This window comes from Eschrichtius robustus, chromosome 9 (assembly GCF_028021215.1).
Source record: "Eschrichtius robustus isolate mEscRob2 chromosome 9, mEscRob2.pri, whole genome shotgun sequence".
NCBI classification, from domain to species: Eukaryota; Metazoa; Chordata; class Mammalia; order Artiodactyla; family Eschrichtiidae; genus Eschrichtius; species Eschrichtius robustus.
Window position 1 is genome coordinate 1973843 of NC_090832.1, and position 6079 is coordinate 1979921.

General features: G+C 50.7%; 1 long non-coding RNA gene across 2 annotated transcripts; it reads left to right on the forward strand.

The window, feature by feature from the left end:
- Positions 1-2192: 2192 nt before the first annotated feature.
- On the forward strand, positions 2193-5066 carry LOC137769369 (uncharacterized). 2 transcript variants are annotated; one of them, XR_011074960.1, is made up of 4 exons: positions 2193-2230; positions 2508-2627; positions 4567-4621; positions 4739-5066. It is a non-coding gene; the product is annotated as an uncharacterized lncRNA (long non-coding RNA). The 2 variants fall into 2 exon arrangements; XR_011074959.1 differs by lacking the exon at positions 2193-2230 and having other exon boundaries at positions 2355-2627.
- Positions 5067-6079: the final 1013 nt, after the last annotated feature.

The window sequence follows — 6079 nt, forward strand, 5'->3', positions numbered from 1 at the left end:
GACACGAACCCGTGTGTGGTTATCAGGTGCACAAATGGGGACTGTTTTAGGGCAAAATGTTTCACTGCAATGGAGGAAAACGCGTCTCGTGCGTATTTAGGAATAACGCCGTGCGGGGGAGCCACGCCAGACATATTTCTTATGTTACAACCCACGTGTTAAAATGAGCCTAATTCTGTATTTCTGAAGTCTACATTTGGCCATTCATTCTGTTTCTTCAGCTAAAACTTGGTCCCCGTATAAAACTAAATAGAACCTTGGTGTGCTATTCTGATGATCACAGAGAGGGACTGAGTACTGAGAGATGTTATCTCCTGAAAACGAAGGCTATTCTACAGAAAATGATAGCAGCACCATCTCCCCGAGGAGCCTTTCAAATACATCCAAGTACTAATTATAGAGTCATAACCTGAGGAAGAAGAGAAAGGAATCTGGAAAACTCCCATGTGCATTTTTAGACGATTCTGACAAACTAGAGAGGAAATAACTGGCCACCAAAGGTGCCGGGGTCAAGGATGGAGCCGCCAAGATGAAGCCAGTATCTCTCGCGCCTGCATCACACCCGGGCCTGTGGGGATGTTTCCCCAGGACTATTCCCTCGAACGCTCTGCGCAACCCCACACGGTGAGTTGAATACTGGAGAGCCTTTCACAACACCATCAGGGACCACTTTGGAGAAAAGTCCAGGGAGCTCTGAGCGGCTGACGTGTGCTGGCCGGGCTCTCCGTGGTCCTTTCTGCATGAATGATGCCACCCCCGCCCCTTGACTGGACCAAGGACGCGGGCCCAGGTGGGGTCTGCTCAGGAGGGAGACCACAGGCCCCAGGGTGACTTGCTGTGAAGGTCAGGTGGCTGGTGACCAAGCAACCCCGTCAGACCTGTTCTGGGAAGTCGCCCCTTCCCTCTAGGCCGGCCCCTATGTGTTGGCCTCTCCACGGGCCGAGCACAGCCCCGTCTCAGAAGGGAGACCCCACCGGCAGGAGGGCGCTGAGCCATCTCTAGCTCCCAGCTACCCTGGCGATAACCGCCAGCATCCGGGAGCGTCAGGGGATGGTGCGGCCCTGCAGGCTGACGAGCCGACGGAGGCAAGGTCCTCAGAAGTGCCTGTGGGGAGCACGTTGGTCACTCAGCCGGCGGCTACCACCAAAGAAAATAAACAAGATGCCTGCTAGATCCACGGGCACTGTGTGCGTAAACGCCACACTGCTATGGGGAAGGTGTTGTCCTCCCCAGTGCACAGGTCGAGACCTGAGCTCCCGGGCGGTACAGCAGCTGGTTCAAGCCGCTTAGGCTGACTTCGAAGAGCGTGGACCCATCAAGCTGGAAGTACCACCCTGCCCGCCTCTGATGGGCCTGGTGGGAACCACATCAACTCCGCCGGCGCGGGTGGGAAAGCAAGGTTGTGTTCACGTGGGTCTACACACGTGCCACAGGTGCCCGCGACGCTCAGGTCACAGCCGGGTCACTAGGGGAAGCTTGCCTAAAGTGAGTTACAATCTGAGGTTGTGGACATCAGATTGATGGACCCAGGTCACCAAAAATGGTAGTTAAATCAGTGAAACGGAGATCAAATCCGTCCACTGCAGAGCAGGCGGTTCCTGGGCATCCCTGGGGGGTTGGAGTGGGAGAGCAGGGGATGAACACGTGGTTCATGAATGAATGGCAGAGTCGGGTTTGAGGAGGACGTCCCGGTGGCTTCACGGGGTGCTTGTCCAGGTGCTTGCCCCCCACCGAGGCACGTGTCCCGTTTCTCACCGGCCTGCGTCGGGTGGGGACTCAGAAGCATGTTCCCTGTGTCCTCACAGCCCTCGGGCCCTCGGTCTCTGGCTGGAGGAACACAGCAGGAGGACGGGAGCCCCCCTCCAGCCCCCCTCCCCCGCCGGAAGCGCAGAAACCTGGCGGAGGTAGGGCAATCAGGAAGCCCCCGCCCACCTGAGCACCATTTCCCTCCTGGAATCCGCGCTTACCCTGAAGACCCCCGTCCTACGCCAGTGAAAATTCCCATAGAAAAGTTCCATTCAATTTGACTGGGTTTTCACGCACAAACTGTGCCTCTTAATTGAGGCCAATGTGTACTTTTCACTCTTGTTTTCTGTCCCGGCTGCTACCGCGTGATTTGGAGCCCGGAGGGCAGAGCCTGGAGGACGAGATTTTCCTCCCAGAGACTGATTTTATGATTAAGTCAAATGTCATGGGCCAGTGAATTTCTTTGAAGATGGCTACGTTTGAGGTAACTAACATAAAATTAGAAATCCACGGGGATGGCGCGTAAATCCAGCCGGGAGTTCTGCCAGGATTCAAAGCCTCTCATCTTAGAAATCTATTTTGGCAGCAGTATGCTCGGCTCTACTCCCTGCCTGCAGCTGAGAAACAAAAAAGGCAAGAACCTCAGCAGGCAGATCCTTTCCATGTCAAGCAGCTGATCAGTGTGGCACAGCAGCGGTCTCACCCCGTGCTTCCCCTCCACGTGCAGAGGCGAGCTCAGTTACTTCCTCTCCATCCTTCAGGTTGAGTTCAGATGCCACCTCTTCCAGGAAGGCCGTCCTGCCCAGCCCTGCGGACGCACTGGCGTCCATCACAAGCCTTACTGTCCACGTGCAGTTGGAGCGGCTCCACAGCCTTGCCAGGTAGGCACAATTTTCCTAATATTTTCTCTTTTTTTTGGCCACGCCGCGAGGCTTGCGGATCTTAGTTCCCCGACCAGGGATTGAACCCGTGCCCCCTGCCGTGGAAGCGCAGACTCCTAACCACTGGACCGCCAGGGAAGTCCCATATCCTATTATTTTCATCTTATGCCTGAGGCACTAAAGTAGTGGTGAAGGTAACTCCAGCAGGGCTGCACGACTCGGAAGTGCAAAGTCGGCTCGCAGACCTGCTCTGTGTGCCTCCTGAGTGCAGGCTTATTTTTTAAAAAATTTTATTGAAGTCTAGTTGATTTACGTGTTGTGTTTAATTTCTGCTGTACAGCAAAGTGACTCAGCTATACATATATGTATTCTTTTCCATGCTGGTTTATCACTGGATATTGAATAGAGCTCCCTGTGCTCTACAGTAGGACCTTGTTGTTTATCCATCCTGTATGTAATAGTTTGCATCTGCTAATCCCAAACTCCCAATCCATCCTTCCCTCACCCCCTCCCCCTTGGCAACCACAAGTCTCTTCTCTGTCTGTGAGTCTGTTTTTGTTTCTTAGATATGTTTATTTGTGTCGTATTTTAGATTCCACATACAAGTGATATCACATGGCATCTGGCTTTCTCTTTCTGACTTACTTCGCTTAGTATGATCATCTCTAGGTCCATCCATGTTGCTGCAAATGGCGTAATTTCATTCTTTTTATGGCTGAGTAATACTCCACTGTATGTATGTACCACATCTTCTTTATCCATTCACCTGTCGGTGGGCATTTAGGTTGTTTCCATGTCTTGGCTATTGTAAATAGTGCTGAGTGCAGGCTTATTTGGTACCAGTGGGTTTCAACGTTTTTTCAAGGCATGGAACTCTTTCTTCAAATAAGGTTGAAATGGAAATCCAGTGTATAAATCTGGGAGCAGAGGAGTTCTGGTGAGCTGGGGGTGGGGTGGAGCTCCGGAAGCAAGCCCTCACTCTCTTCCGTTGCAGTTCCTTGTGGAAACGCCAGGGTTTGAACCCCTTTCGACAGCACCGAGCTGAAGGTCCTGGGGTGGCAGGGGAGGTGTGGCTCGGGGCTCAGCAGCTCAGGGCTGAAACTGGCCCAGTGAGGTTGATGCAGCTCTACCCGCTTGGAGGCTGGGTTCTAATCCCATTCTTGACTGCTCTGGGGCGAGTGTCATGGACCACTCCCGAGTGGTCAGGGGGGTGGTCTGCACCCTTTATTCAGCCTTGATGTCCCTCACTCTCAGGAAGTAGGGGAAATCATCTTGCTGTTGTCATCCACAGCTGTGCACATAAAACTGAATATTTAAGGCCATAAGAACAGAATCTGAGTTTTATAAAATGACTTGATTTACTAAAGCACTGGGGTGTAAGGGTGCCATAAACCTTTCTACTCTGTGCCTCAGGCTCTGTACTAGGCATGAGCGGAATCCATCTCAAAGGGCTGCTCTGAGCACAAAATGAGTGGCTGCAGCCAAAGGTTTTAGAACAGAGTCCGGTGCCCAGTGGGCACTTTTATTAGGGAGGCTGCAAGAAGCCACAGAATCCGACAACCCCAAGGTGTCAGTTTCTGCTCCTTCTGCACATCCACTGGACATCAGCTGTGAGACCTCTGGGTTTGCATTATCCTTGTTCTGGGCCCAGAACGCCAGAACCAGTGGCCAGAGGACAGGGATTTGCGTGCTGGAGGGTCTCCTGGGTACCAGTGAGCAGCATTAGCTGCCATCTCTGCACTTAATCAACATGAGCTATTGTTGCTGAGAAAAGCATAGCTAGTCAAGCATTCACCTAACAGGAGAATGGGGATCTTGAGATATGCAATATATAATATGGATGTGATAAATAGTGACGTTGTTTTAAAATCAGAAGGAGAAGCAAGACTACTTTTCGTTTCTTTCATTCTAATTTTTGTCCTTCAACTTTGTCCCATAGGTAGCAACATTACAGAAGCTTAAGGTCGATCAAGGCCAGTACAAAGAAACGAAAGGTGAGCGTAGCTTTACAGAACTCAATTTTAAGATTGTGTTTATTGGCTGTATGGAAAGCCCCCAACAACTGTGCATGTTATCTGTTGATCAAAGCTGTTTCCTCTCTCTTGCACCAGATAGAAACACAAAGACTCCATTATGTGCTGGCACTCACGCTGTCTCCTGGCAATCGCTTGTGTGCTGACATTTGAATTTACGCTGGTGGTAACAAGATTGAGAAATAGCTCATAGTTCATCGTTATATTTACAACAGAGCTTGTCCCGAGAATGTGAGTTTCACTTGTCATAGAATACGATGCCAAGATGGTGGAAAATTAAATGTGTTTTGTTATAATTTCACCAATCAATGCAGTCGACCCCTTAGGTCACTCTGGTCCTGGCAATTGATGACCAAATGTCTAATTAGTTTCCTTCCATAAATGAAGTTTATGCTTTGGCAAAAATGCAGTGTTGTCCAGAACTAAGGTGAAGCTTGGGGGATGAGAAGAAAGGCTTTCCTGGGGGAGTGTAAGGATGGTGTGAAGTGCAGAGATAACAGGTAGAATGAGGGTGAGGATGGGCCTAGAGGGGGGTCAATAGGGAAGACACCTGGGGAAGCTTTCCTCCTGGGCCGCAGAAGAATGCGCACCAGACCTCAGCCTCTGTTTCGTGTTTTCTCCATGTGTGTAGATGAATACATGGGATAATACAGACAATAGGCATGTCATCTCCTTTTCCTCCCTTTGTCATCTTGTTTGAACTCCTGCATAACCAGTATCCTGTAAGACTTGTTAGTGATAGATACATATATAGGTGGTTGGATGGATGGAGAGACGGACAGATGGATGGACGAATGGATGAATGGATGGTTGGATGGGTGGATGGATGGACAGGCAAACAGATGGAAAGAGGGATTAACGGATGGATAAATGGATGGGGGGATGGATGGTTGAATGGAGGGATGGATGGTGGGATGGATGGATAGTAGGAAGGATGGATATACAGATGGATGGACGGACGGATGGATGGATGTGTGGACAGGTGGACAGCTGACTGGATGGGTGGGCAGATGGATGGTCGGGTGGATGGATGGACAGCTGGACGCAGAGTAGACAGCCGTAACCTAGTGTTTTGGCTTAAGGGAGGCAGTATAGCCTGGAGGTTAAGAGCAAGCCCTGTGGAGCCGCACTGCCTGTGTCTAATTCCCAGGGACCAATATACTCACCATGGCCTTGGGGGGCTTTGTAACTGCCCAGTCTTCTCAACTGTGGAATGTGAATAAAAACAGGACTGTTGTGAGGATTAAGTGAGGTAATACACGAAAGCATGTGGAACGGTCTGCTGTCCATTTACGATGATTAACTAAGTGGCAGAGCCTCCCAGCCACTCGGCCTCTTTGTGTCAGCTGGGCTGGAGAAAAACTGTGCAAACTCCACTCAGGGAACAGATCACACGGACTCTGGACAGAGGGGCTGGGA